This window comes from Balaenoptera ricei, chromosome 8 (genome assembly GCF_028023285.1).
Source record: "Balaenoptera ricei isolate mBalRic1 chromosome 8, mBalRic1.hap2, whole genome shotgun sequence".
Taxonomy (NCBI): domain Eukaryota; kingdom Metazoa; phylum Chordata; class Mammalia; order Artiodactyla; family Balaenopteridae; genus Balaenoptera; species Balaenoptera ricei.
Window position 1 is genome coordinate 43,572,006 of NC_082646.1, and position 12,899 is coordinate 43,584,904.

General features: G+C 46.9%; 1 pseudogene; it reads left to right on the forward strand.

Annotated features, from left to right (window-relative positions):
• Window positions 1-4,359: 4,359 nt before the first annotated feature.
• Window positions 4,360-7,142, forward strand: LOC132370495 (elongation factor 1-alpha, oocyte form-like; annotated as a pseudogene).
• The last annotated feature ends 5,757 nt before the right edge of the window (window positions 7,143-12,899 follow it).

Below are 12,899 nucleotides of genomic sequence, written 5' to 3' on the forward strand. Positions count from 1 at the left end.
ATTGGACTGAACTAAGTCAAAACAATTCTTTTTTTTAATTAATTAATTTTTAAATTAAAATATAATTTGTTTACAATGTTGTATTAACTTCTGCTGTAAAGCAAAGCCATTTCAGTTATACATGTATATACATTCTTTTTCATAGTCTTTTCCACTATAGTTTATCACAGGATATTGAATATTGTTCCCTGTGCTATATAGTGGGACCTTGTTCTTTATCCATTCTATATATAATAGTTTGCCTCTGCTAACCCCAAACTCCCACTCCATCCCTCCCCCACCTCTTCTCCCCGTTGGCAACCCTCAAGTCTGTTCTCTATGTCTGTGCATCTGTTTCTGTTTCATAGATAAGTTTATTTGTGTTGTATTTTAGATTCCACATATAAGTTTCAGGTGTACAGCACAGTGATTCAGATATACATATATATATATATATAAAACTGAAATATATATATTCTTTTTCAGATTCTTTTCCCTTTTAGGTTATTACAAAATGTTGAGTTCAGTTCCCTGTGCTATACAGTAGATCCTTGTTTATTTTATATATAGTAGTGTGTATCTGTTAATCTCAAACTTGTAATTTATCCCCCCCCCCTTTCCCCTTTAGTAACCATAAGTTTGTTTTCTATGTCTGTGGGTCTATTTCTGTTTCGTAAATAAGATCATTTGTATCTTTTTTTTTTTAGATTCCACATATAAGCGATATCATATAATATTTGTCTTTGGCTGGCTTACTTCACTTAGTATGATAATGTCTAGGTCCATCTATGTTGCGGCAAATGGCATTATTTCATTCTTTTTTATGGCTGAGTAATATTCCATTGTATATATATACCACATCTTCTTTATCCATTCCTCTGTCGATGGACATTTAGGTTGCTTCCATGTCCTGGCTATTGTATTGGTATTAGGTGTTGAACCTTTACCTTTCAAGTTCCCCATGACAAAATCCAGTTTGTTTCACTTTGTGGGTTTCTTCTAAAATTTACTGGTACTGTTGTGCAGACTAAGTCTATGTCTGCGATGGGTTCTGTCTCTAGAAACCTGAATAAACTGGAGAGATCTCATAGCTACACCTCTGCTCACTAACTCTAAAGACCAAGGGGCTTTGGTTAATAGTTACACAGATAGATAAATAAATTAATAGATGTATTTAGTTCATATGCCAATATTGGTCACATTGTCTAGTTTTTTATGAATCAACTCTCTCTGGAGTAACTTTTCACTGCAAAGTCACCTCTTCTTGTGTTTATGCAGTTGCCCAACAAGCACATCTTGATCATATAACTTCATGTGTCTCCGTGAATTCTCATTACATTGTGCTTGTCATTCTAAATGATTTTATTTCATCCTAACTCCTCTGAAGCCTGCATTACAGTCACTATAGATTCACTTCTAATTCTTAACCGTCCCAGTCCAGAAACCCTGATGACTTTATGTTTATACATTGTAAATACTATTTCTAATAAAATGATAATGAATTGCCAGGGCCCTTCAAATTTGTAAATAATGGGAATATTTCCCTAGTGACAGCCAATTACACTAGGCTGGGAAAGTCATTCTATCAGGAGCACTTACCCTTCAGCTGGTTTCAATGTCAGAAAACCTCTTCATTCTGATTATTCTTTCAGTTCTGAGTCAGCCAAGCCACAGAGATATTATGTAAATGGCTTAAATGGAAGAAGTATAATAATAATAATTCGTAATGAGGAGACAGTCTGGCTCAGCAGAAGCCTGGAAACCCAGAGACTGAGGAGTATCTTCCTGTTTCTTCATTTATGTGTTCCGTGACCTTGGGCAAATTGTTTGGTCTGTATGTGAGCACTTCATCTCTCAGTGAGTGGAGTCTGGCAACACAAGACAGGGAGAGGAATACAGGACCATAGTCAATACTGGTTATGGATCACTTGCCACGTGCCAGGCACTGTGCAGGATGATCAAGTTCAACCTCAAGCAAAGCAGGAGGTAGATATTATCCCCATTTTACAGATGAGGAAACGGAAGCTCAGAGATAGAAAATTCACATAACTGGGAAGTAGAAGAGGCAGGATTTAGACTCAGGTCTACCTGATTCCGAAGTGCAATTGTCTTATATTCTTAATTTGCCTTTGTGCTATTTCAAAGAGGCCAAAACGAGATGGTACTATAGTCTCATTGTAAGACTAGGGAATTTCAGATCCAGACCAGGGAGCGATCAGCTCAGCTGCACCGGGTGGAAGGGCTGCAGAGTCAGGAAGGAGTCTAGACTCTGACCATTTAGAGTTCACTGCAGGGTCCTCTGGGTACTGTTTCAGGGGCTTGAGCTTGACTTTGGGATGAGGGAGAAGATGTTGACAAAGTCGTATGTTCCACATCTTGATGGCAAGTGGTCCCCCCTCTCTTTTCTGACCCCCCCCATTTATGTGGCATACATGTCAGCTGCACCCCTTGGCTGAGGCCCCATTCCCCACTGCCAGGACTCCTGTGGTTGCCTCCTAAGGGGCTCCCTGCCTACAGCCTCAGTCTCTCAGAGCTTCTCATCACTGAAGGAACAGAGTCACTTTTCCCCCGAGGGCAATAAAGAGTAATCAAGAGATTCAAGCAGGGGGATTACATAATTAGACTTACAGTTTAGGAAAACTAAACTCTGAGGAATTAATGCATAATGATATTCCCCCTTCATCTCTTTAGCCATTGTTTTCTCCCATCCATTTCCTGTCCTCCAGGCAAATTGAGTAGAGAATTGTGTTCAACTGATTATTCTGCCTGACCAGCCCCTCCCTCCTCTATGGGCCTTGAGACGCCATGGTCTTGAAGACCTGTTAAAACTTCTCTGTGAAGAGGTCCTCATCACCCCACACACTTGGGAACTCTCCAAAGAGCCTCATTCTCAGCCCTCATGATGCACTCATTACATGGAAGTAGTTTCTTTGTGGTCTGTCTCCCTTACTAAAGTGTGCTTCTTCTCTTCTAAAAAGTGACTGGGTGAGGGAAAGGTGCTAATAGTGGGGGACCAAGGAGTTGCGAAACCTTTGGATAATCCTCTGAACATCTTAGACCTTGATTCTTCTATAAAATTGGGGAAGGGAAGGGAAGGGACAGATGTTTCCTGAGGACCCCACTTCTCTGACATTCTAGCTTTTTGGATCTTTAGGGGTAAAGGTGGGGATGATGATTTAAGAATGAGAAAGGAGGTGGGCCTCAGTGGGATGGGGAACTCTGAAAGTCTAGAGTATTGGCCTCTTGCCATCCTGGGCCCAAGCTTGGGCTGGGGAGAGGGGCTGGAGAAAGTCAGCATTGACTGTGTGTGAGTGATTGAGCTCTGCTGAGAACTTTCCCCGGGAGGGATGAGGACATGCTCAGCCTCGTAGAAAACCCCACAGCCAGCCTCAAAGCAGTCCCACAAGCTGTCCCTCAGCAATCCCAGACTGCTGACTTGAAGGAGCCCCAGCTGGGATTGCTGTCCCTCATGGAGCCTAAGAGCTTTCCCGAAGTCAGGCCATGACTGCGTCCTAATTTGGAAGCCTCAACCTCTGGCACAGTGTTGAGCCCTATACTTCTCAATAAACCGCTCAATGAATGAATGAATGGCCACAACCTTTCAGCACCTTAGTCTCGGGAAGTCACAGGCAAAGTCTGGAGCCATGCAGCATTCATTCCCGCCAAAATTATTTATTTCTCTTTCTTTCTATTTTTTTCCTATTTCCAAAATCTTCCCTTCCCCCACTCCACCCACACACCTTCTCACCCACCCTCTCTTCACCCATATATTCAATCAGTCAGAGAAGAAGTCTGTGCAATTGGGCTTGGGGGTAGGGAGTGGCATTACTTAACCAGTTCCAGCTCTGGTATCAGATTTGGGTGGAACCAGAGGAAGGTCCAGTGCTAGGTTTATAAAAGCAGGAGGCACAGCTGCTGCAGCTCTTGCTGGATTAACTTTGTTTCTTTTTCTCTGGAGGTAAGGACTTGCATGGGGCAGGAGAGAAGCTGCAAACTATGGCATGTTGGGGTTTCTTGTACAGGAAGTGTGCTGGGGGTGAGGGTTGGATGGGGGGATTGGAAGGATGGGAGGAAGGGGGGTGGGGGGAAGTCCCACACAGGAGAAAGGATGGATGGGCCAGGACTGCTTGGAAGTAACAGCTATGGCCCTGGGATCGTGACTCTTGCCAGGGCATGAGCCTGGCAAGTCTTTTACTTTTCAATTGATGTTACTATGTCCCAGGCTCTGGGCTAGGCTGTGAAGTGGGGAGGGGGGTGCTGGACAGGAGCAAAGTGGAGGGGAGGAGAGGAGAGAGGCAGGCCTGGAACGCTGTGGCCTCACCCACCCCCGTGCTCCCCTCTAGCAGTGACTGAAAGAAGGGACCCGCCGCCACGGGCAAAGAGAAGACCCATATCAATATCATTGTCATGGGCCACGTGGACTCTGGCAAGTCCACCACCGCCGGGCATCTCATCTACAAGTGTGGGGGGATCGACAAGAGGACCATCGAGAAGTTTGAGAAGGAGGCAGCTGAGGTAAGGCACTCATGCGCGGTGTTGGTGTCTAGGAGTGGGGGCGGGGAGGATTGGAGGATGGATGTCCCACTTCTGGGTGGGTCTGGCGGCAGAGCGCGGACAGTAGGGTGCGCTGTGAGGTCTGTAGTGCCACTGAATTCCCTGGGATAGATCCTTCTGCTTGCCATCAATGTGCTCTACTCACTCCCCACCCCTCCCCAGATGGGTAGGGGCTCCTTCAAGTACGCCCGGGTGCTGGACAAACTGAAGGCAGAGAGAGAGCGTGGCATCACCATCGACATCTCCCTGTGGAAGTTTGAAACCAGCAAGTACTCATCACCATCATCGATGCCCCAGGAACATGATCACGGGCACCTCCCAGGTAAAGGAGCCCTTGTTCCCAGGGCCCTCCCTTTCGGATTGGGGCGGGGCGGGCGCAGAGGAAGGGAGGGAACTCAGACTTTACTTCCAGGACTCTGGGAAGAAGGGTATCATAAGCCTTAGAAGGTTTTCCTCATCCATGCCAATCATCAGTTCTGAAAGAACCAGAGAAGGACAGACTCTGTGAGGCTCAGATACGGGCCCCCTTTCAGGCTGGGGCAGGGACCAGGTTTTCTGATGCCCAGACAAGTAGATCACTTGGGGTCTGTCTGGGAGGAAGGAACTAAAAGCTCATTTATGGGACTAGGTGAGAGTTTAACTGGGAGGTGGGATCTCTGCGCACAGCAGCAACCAAGGGACCCACGAATTTATCAACTTCTGGGGATCATCCCGTCCCCGAGCTTTCCCAAGGGGCCCGGGGCTGCCCGAAACTCTAGCAGGCTTCCCAGCCCGGCCGGCGCCCCCTCCCCTAACTAAGCCCTTGACCCCGTGGTGTCTGTGTCCTGCAGGCCGACTACGCAGTGCTTATCGTGGCCGGCGGCTTAGGCGAGTTCGAGGCGGGCATCTCCAAGAACGGGCAGACCCGCGAGCACACGCTTCTGGCCTTCACCCTGGGCGTGAAGCAGCTGATCGTGGCCATCAGCAAGATGGACTTGACCGAGCCCGCCTACAGCGCCACGTGCTTCCAGGAGATCAGGGAGGAAGTGAGCGCCTACATCAGAAGACTGGCTACAACCCTGCATCCGTGGCCTTCGTGCCCATCTCGGGCTGGCACGGCGACAACATGCTAGAGCCTAGCAGCAACGTGAGTGCGGACCGGGTCTGTAGGTGCACATCGTGGGTCTTGGTCCCGGTCCTGGTCCTGTTACTGGGGTGGGCGCACCGGGAGCCATGACCCAGGCTCAACTCCGCTCCGCATCCCCATCCCCCTTCCCCGTATGTGCCCTGGTTCAAGGGCTGGAAGGTTGAGCGAAAGGAGGGAAGCACCACTGGGGTGACTCTGCTGGAAGCTCTGGACTCCATCCTCCCACCCATTCGCCCTGTCAACAAGCCCCTGAGGCTGCCTCTGCAAGACGTGTACAAGATTGGATGTGAGGTGACAGGGCTTCTTAAGGAATGAAGAAGTTGAGAATGAGGTCTGGTGTCTGACTTGCCAGGGTTCAGGTCCTGATTTTTAAGGTAGGATAAAGTGCCAAGCCCCCAGCGTTTCCAGTTTATCTGATAGATACATAGCATAAATAAGCCAGTCGTCATTGGGTCCTGGCGCTTCCTACTAGCCCTGTAGGTGACCTTGGTCCTTGCGCCCCAGCACAAGGGACTTCCCCAGAAGCCAGTTCTCACTGGGTGGGTCTAGAAACTTTCTGACTGCCCTTCTTCCCATTGCACAGGGATTGACACTGTGCCCTTGGGCCGTGTGGAGACCAGCCTCCTGAAACCTGGCATGGTGGTCACCTTTGCCCCTTGCAGCGTCACCACTGAGGTCAAGTCTGTGGAGATGCACCATGAGGCCCTGCCCGAGGCCCTGCCTGGCGACAATGTGGGCTTCAACGTGAAGAACGTGTCTGTGAAGGACATCCGTCGTGGCAATGTGGCCGGAGACAGCAAGAACGACCCCCCCTGCCTCCCATGGAGGCCGGCAGCTTTGTGGCGCAGGTAAGCTGCCTGGGAGGCCTCGGGCCTTGGTGCTTGGTGGTGATGGAAATGCTTCTTAGATATTAGCCCCGACTTCTACGGAAGGCACAGGTTGGCCGAGAGTTGGCCCCAGATCACAGGTGCCATCCAATCTCTTCTAATTCCATCCTCCTCCCCTCTCCAGGGGATCATCTTGAATCACTCGGGACAGATCCATGCCGGCTATTGCCCGGTGCTGGACTGCCACATGGCCCACATCTCCTGCAAGCTTGCTGAACTGAGGGAAAATATTGACCGGCGCTCAGGCAAGAAGCTGGAGGACAACACCAAGGCCCTGATGCAGCCATAGTGCAGATGGTCCCCAGCGAGGCCACGTGTGTGGAGACCTTCTCTGAGTACCCACCTCTAGGTGAGCCAGGGACTGATGGCTGCTGAGTCCTGGGAAGGAAAGCACCTCTGACTGAGGCCAAGGAGCCTTTCCTTCTATGCCTCTTTCCAGGAATTTCACTCTTTCTTCTTCCTTCCTTCCTCCTCCAGGCTGTTTTGCTGTGCATGACATGAGGCAAACATTGGCCTTTGACGTCATCAAGGCCATGGAGAAGACAGCATCTGTGGCCAAGGTCACCAAGTCAGCAGTGAAGGCCAGCAAGAAATGAAGCATGTCCTTCTTCTCCCTGCAATTTAGTTTCCTCAGCAACCTCCACTATGTAGATTAGATACTTCTGTGTATTAACTGAATAAAATTAATAATAAAATTTAGACTAGCTGTCATGGTTTCTTCCAAGGAAGAAAGCATGAGGTCAATGAGGAACCTCTGGGTAGATGAACAACTAACTTAAGGCTCATAAGCTTCAAAGTAGTTTTATGCCCTGGTTGGTGAACACACCATTCAGGTCTTAACAGCCTTCTCTTACCCAGGGCTCTGTCCTATCCTTCTCCTGTTTCCCACAAGGAAGAATTGTTTGGGGATGTGATAAAGTATAGTCACAATGGCATAGGGTGGGATCTCAGTGCCAATAGGTTAGTCCAACACTACCATGTCCTCGATTCCTGGTGCTAGGTGCTTTAGCATTCAGAATCCTGAAAGAGTAAATGCGAATTTCTCTTAGGCAGAAGGGAGGTACTATATATGGACGTTTGGGTTCAACCTGCTGCCCACCATGTCCATTTAGGTTAGGTTACTATGCCTAGAGGGTGAGGAATGAATGGAACTCTGTAACTTTTTGTTCCCTAATTTCTGTTTTCCATTTTTCAGATGCAGCAGAGTATCGCCTCATGGCACTGAATAAGCTAAATTACATGCTCATTCATCATATACTGGGAATCAGGCCCCCGAGGTCTGCCTGTGGTGTATTCATCCATCCATCAAATATTGGCAGAATTTGTGCCAGATGTTAGTCTGACCCCTTAGACTTACTTAGTGTGTAGAGACAAGTAAATATCAGGTGGTGATAAATGCATAAAGCAAGGGAGCAGTGAGAATGGTAGAGGTGGAAAGTAGACGATGAAAGATGCAAGGCAGTGAAGATTTCCAATCACCCAAGCAAGATGGCAACTTGGACCAGGACGATAGTCATGATGGAGATAAGCAGCGAGAAGTTCTGACTATATTTAGAAACTGACAAATATCTAAAAATTGGATGTGAGATATAAGGAAAGAGGGTTAAAGGTGACATCTAGGTTCTTGGCCTGAGGAATTAGAAGGAGGGAGCTTCTATGATGAGAGGTGGGGGTGGATTGCTAACTAAAAGAAATGCTGTTCTGGAGAAGGGAGAGGTCCAGGCTGAGATAATCAGGGGTGTAATTAAAACATGGAAGTTTGATCCCTTGCCCAGAAGCATCTGCTAGGAGGTGCTAGGACATGCACATACACCCAGCCTTCCTGGGAGTAAATTAATCAGCTGCATGATAATTGCAATCAATTCTCTATTGGAAAAGTCATTAATCTTCAAACATTGAGAATGCTATTAAAAAGTATCAAGGCCTAAGAGGGCTGTTGGAGTCCTTTCTGTAGCCATGTTGGGGATGGGCAGGAAGTGATATTCCTAATCACTTTGGGACTTTGATGTACAAGATTTAGACCAAGTGTGCAGTGATCTATTTTTTTTTTCACTGATCAATAACATTACCTGTTCCTGCCCGTCAAGTTGGCTTCCTTTCATGTGCAAATCCCCAGGGAAACCCCACACCCAGCACAAACCTAGAAATAGTAGTGGGATGACACATCAGAGCTGTCACTGTGCCAAGTGTCAAAAAGCTCACCTGTCTCCAGTGCTGGGAAGCCTGTCAAATTCCAGCTGCTGTCAGCATGAATCTGCCTAATGGAACCTGGACCAGCTTGGGAGCACCTCAAGCCTGTCAATGTCAAAGGCTACCCAGACCCAGGCCAGGGCAGGAGCTGTGGCTGGGATAGAGTGCAAATTGCTCACCTGTTGGATTCCTCATGCCTCCTGGGGTCTGTGCAAAATGGCTAGTCCTTTTTTTTTTTTTTTTAATTTTATTTATTTATTTATTTATGGCTGTGTTGGGTCTTCGTTTCTGTGCGAGGGCTTTCTCTAGTTGCGGCAAGTGGGGGCCACTCCTCATCGCGGTGCACGGGCCTCTCACTATTGCGGCCTCTCTTGTTACGGAGCACAGGCTCCAGACGCGCAGGCTCAGTAGTTGTGGCTCACGAGCCTAGTTGCTCCGCGGCATGTGGGATCTTCCCAGACCAGGGCTCGAACCCGTGTCCCCTGCATTGGCAGGCAGATTCTCAACCACTGCGCCACCAGGGAAGCCCAAAATGGCTAGTCCTTTTTGTCCTCAGAACACTTTATTTAAAATTCTCAAAATCATAACCACAGCTTTGCTTAAAATGATTGAGGAACTAAACAACCTACTTTTGTTGAAATAAGTGAATGTTTGGGTGCCAATTTACTCAATTTTCAAGAATACTCACGGTCTTGATCCTCGTTTCTTAAAGATTCCTTAAATTCAATTTGAAAAGAAAATTAAAAAGTATCACGGTTAATCCTCTAAGTACCATATTCTCTACTGAGTAATTCCACACTGGGTGGGAGTAATTCCACTGCTGGTAAGTGAGAGAATCTCATCTCATTAGAAACTCCGAAAGCCTATCTGTGCAGCACTGCAAAGAGCCACCAGTATTGGCTGAGCCAACAGAGTTTGGCACCAAACTATGGCTATGGCAGTTCAGGCTTGTAGTGAGAGCTCTGGCATTTTACCTGAGAAATCGTTTCTGCTGGCCCAGGCCCCCTCCTTTAGTCCCTAACATAATGTTGCAAATGGACCTAAGGCACCCTGTTCGTTCGCAGTGATTAAGTTCTTGGTTGGCAGGTATTGGAGGCCTCTACTTGTTAGATATCACGCCCACCCCTGAGACCAGTTGGTACAATGAACCAAGTCTCAGACAATTCCTCCACATATACTTCTATTAGCAGGCATAAAGCAATCACATGTCTGTTGTAGAGTTTGATGAAGTCTCTGAGCCACCAGAGACATTTCAGTCTCTGATGAGCACCTGGTATGCAGGTAGATGACATCCCAGCAGTAGGTTTCAGCTAGCCTTCTAGTGGGGGACAGAACCCCCTGAAAATGACTCAACACAGGATAGAATCCTTAGGCTCTGGCTGCCACTTCGAAGGGTCAAGGCCCCTGGGTTCACCTGTTCATCCAGGAAGATGCCCGTACAATAGTTCTAGTCAACCCATGTGTCAACTCTGCTCACTTCACCAGTGCACACTCTTTACTAATACCCATTACAACAAACAACACACCCTCTGGTACTGATTGGAGATAAATACGGTTGAGACTTGTGATTATGCTGTCCCTTCCACCTCTGAGGTCAAAGGGGCTTCTGATTACTCTTTCAAATGCTAAATAACCATCTCTAGAGTCTGTTGTCCCACTTAGGGAACGTCAAATATTAAACAACCACCTCTACTGTACAGAATAAAACTACCCTACAGACCACATATCCCATCACAACACTCCACCTTGGGCCCACTCTTTCCTGAGAGGTCATGTTGCCCCAACCCAGCCTCCTCTCTCCCTTCCTGGGAGACTTGACTCACTTTCCTGGCAGCTGCTTCCCTTCCAATCATGGATGGATGCTGGGGGAGCTTACTTGCTGTCACTGGATCACCCAAAAGCCTCAGACCCAAAAGGAAGCACCCTGGCTCTGAAATTTCAGTCTGTGCCTGTGTCAGACTCCAGGGCTCTAAAAAGCTTCCTGTCAGGTCATCTGTAAGCCCATCTCCTCAGGCCAAATACGGAGGCTCTGCAGCTCGCAACTCAATCTTTGCGGTGGTCTGTGCTTTCGTGAAGGGAGCTCGTTCTGCGCTGACACACAGCTCTCACCGGGTCCCAGCCACTCAGCACACCAAGCTGCAGCTGGTAGCCCCCGATTCTGAAGACTCACTGTTTTTTTTTTTTTTTTTTTTTTTTAATGTCTGAAACATTTATATTAACATGTTTCCATACAAATAACCCAATGAAAGTTTAGTATTAGTTGTTTTGTTTGTTTTTTTATACTGCAGGTTCTTATTAGGCATCAGTTTTATACACATCAGTGTATACATGTCAATCCCAATCGCCCAATTCAGCACACCACCATCCCCACCCCACCGCAGTTTTCCCCCCTTGGTGTCCATATGTCCATTCTCTACATCTGTGTCTCAACTTCTGCCCTGCAAACTGGCTCATCTGTACCATTTTTCTAGGTTCCGCATACATGCATTAATATACGATATTTGTTTTTCTCTTTCTGACTTACTTCACTCTGTATGACAGTCTCTAGATCCATCCACATCTCAACAAATGACTCAATTTCGTTCCTTTTTATGGCTGAGTAATATTCCATTGTATATATGTACCACATCTTCTTTATCCATTCGTCTGTTGATGGGCATTTAGGTTGCTTCCATGACCTGGCTATTGTAAATAGTGCTGCAATGAACATTCGGGTGCATGTGTCTTTTTGAATTACGGTTTTCTCTGGGTATATGCCCAGTAGTGGGATTGCTGGGTCATATGGTAATTCTATTTTTAGTTTTTTAAGGAACCTCCATATTGTTCTCCATAGTGGCTGTATCAATTTACATTCCCACCAACAGTGCAAGAGGGTTCCCTTTTCACCACACCCTCTCCAGCATTTGTTGTTTGTAGATTTTCTGATGATGCCCATTCTAACAGGAGTGAGGTGATACCTCATTGTAGTTTTGATTTGCATTTCTCTAATAATTAGTGATGTTGAGCATCTTTTCATGTGCTTCGTGGCCATCTGTATGTCTTCTTTGGAGAAATGTCTATTTAGGTCTTCTGCCCATTTTTGGATTGGGGTGTTTGTTTCTTTGATATTGAGCTGAATGAGCTGTTTATATATTTTGGAGATTAATCCTTTGTCCGTTGATTCATTTGCAAATATTTTCTCCCATTCTGAGGGTTGTGAAGACTCACTGTTGATGCCCTGCTTCCTCCACCTGAGTGAGGACAGGAAGACACAAAGTCACTTATTCTTTCATTCATTCATCCCCTCTTTCACCAGATGTTCATTGATGGCAAATGGGGTTGAACTGGATTGTACACTTCATCCTGCTCACTTAGATCCCACCATCTGGCAAGGGAGACAGACAAGTGAATAGAAAAGTATAACATGATGTAAGAAATGCTGTGACAGGGCTAACTTCAGGACGCTATGGAGGACACAGGAGGGGCAACAACAAAGCTTGAGGAATCAGAGAAAACTTATTGGAAATATTGACCTCTTAAAAAAATACATGTACGAAGGCCCAGAGGGAGCCGAAGCCCGGAGGGCAGGATGGTGGGCCTGCGGATTGGAAATGTCAAGAATGGGCAGGTCCTTGAAGGGCTGTGATGTCAAGCTGGAGCGTCTGGACTTGGTGGTGAGGGCAGTGAGAAGTCAAGCTCAGGTGAATAGTCTTTCTCTGCATGAGAAGTGCAGGCTTTGAGCTGCCTCGGAAACTTATCTTGGGCTCTAATGCAAAGAGAACATGGTGACTAGATCTGACTTGACACACCCCTCTTCTGCTAGGTGGTCAGGGTACCTCTCTGCCCACTTTCATCAGGCCTGAGAGGGCCTAGTAGTGAGGGCACCCATGTCATTGGCATGGAAATAAAGGAGCAAGTCTACCAGACTGAGATGGTTCCTTCCCAGGGTAGAAGCTAAATTGGAATTCTAAAATGACTCTCTTGTCTGAATTTGTCTGAATACAATGGATTTCTTCTTGTTATACTAAACCAAGTCCCAGATTCCAGAAACACAAATCCAAGCTGCCTTTGCTCATTCATATAAACAATTGGTATTTTGGCCATGTAGGGAGATGCACCAGCTCATGTTTACAGAGTTCTTTGCATTTAATGATGACAACGTAACACCACTGAGAAAAGCCACC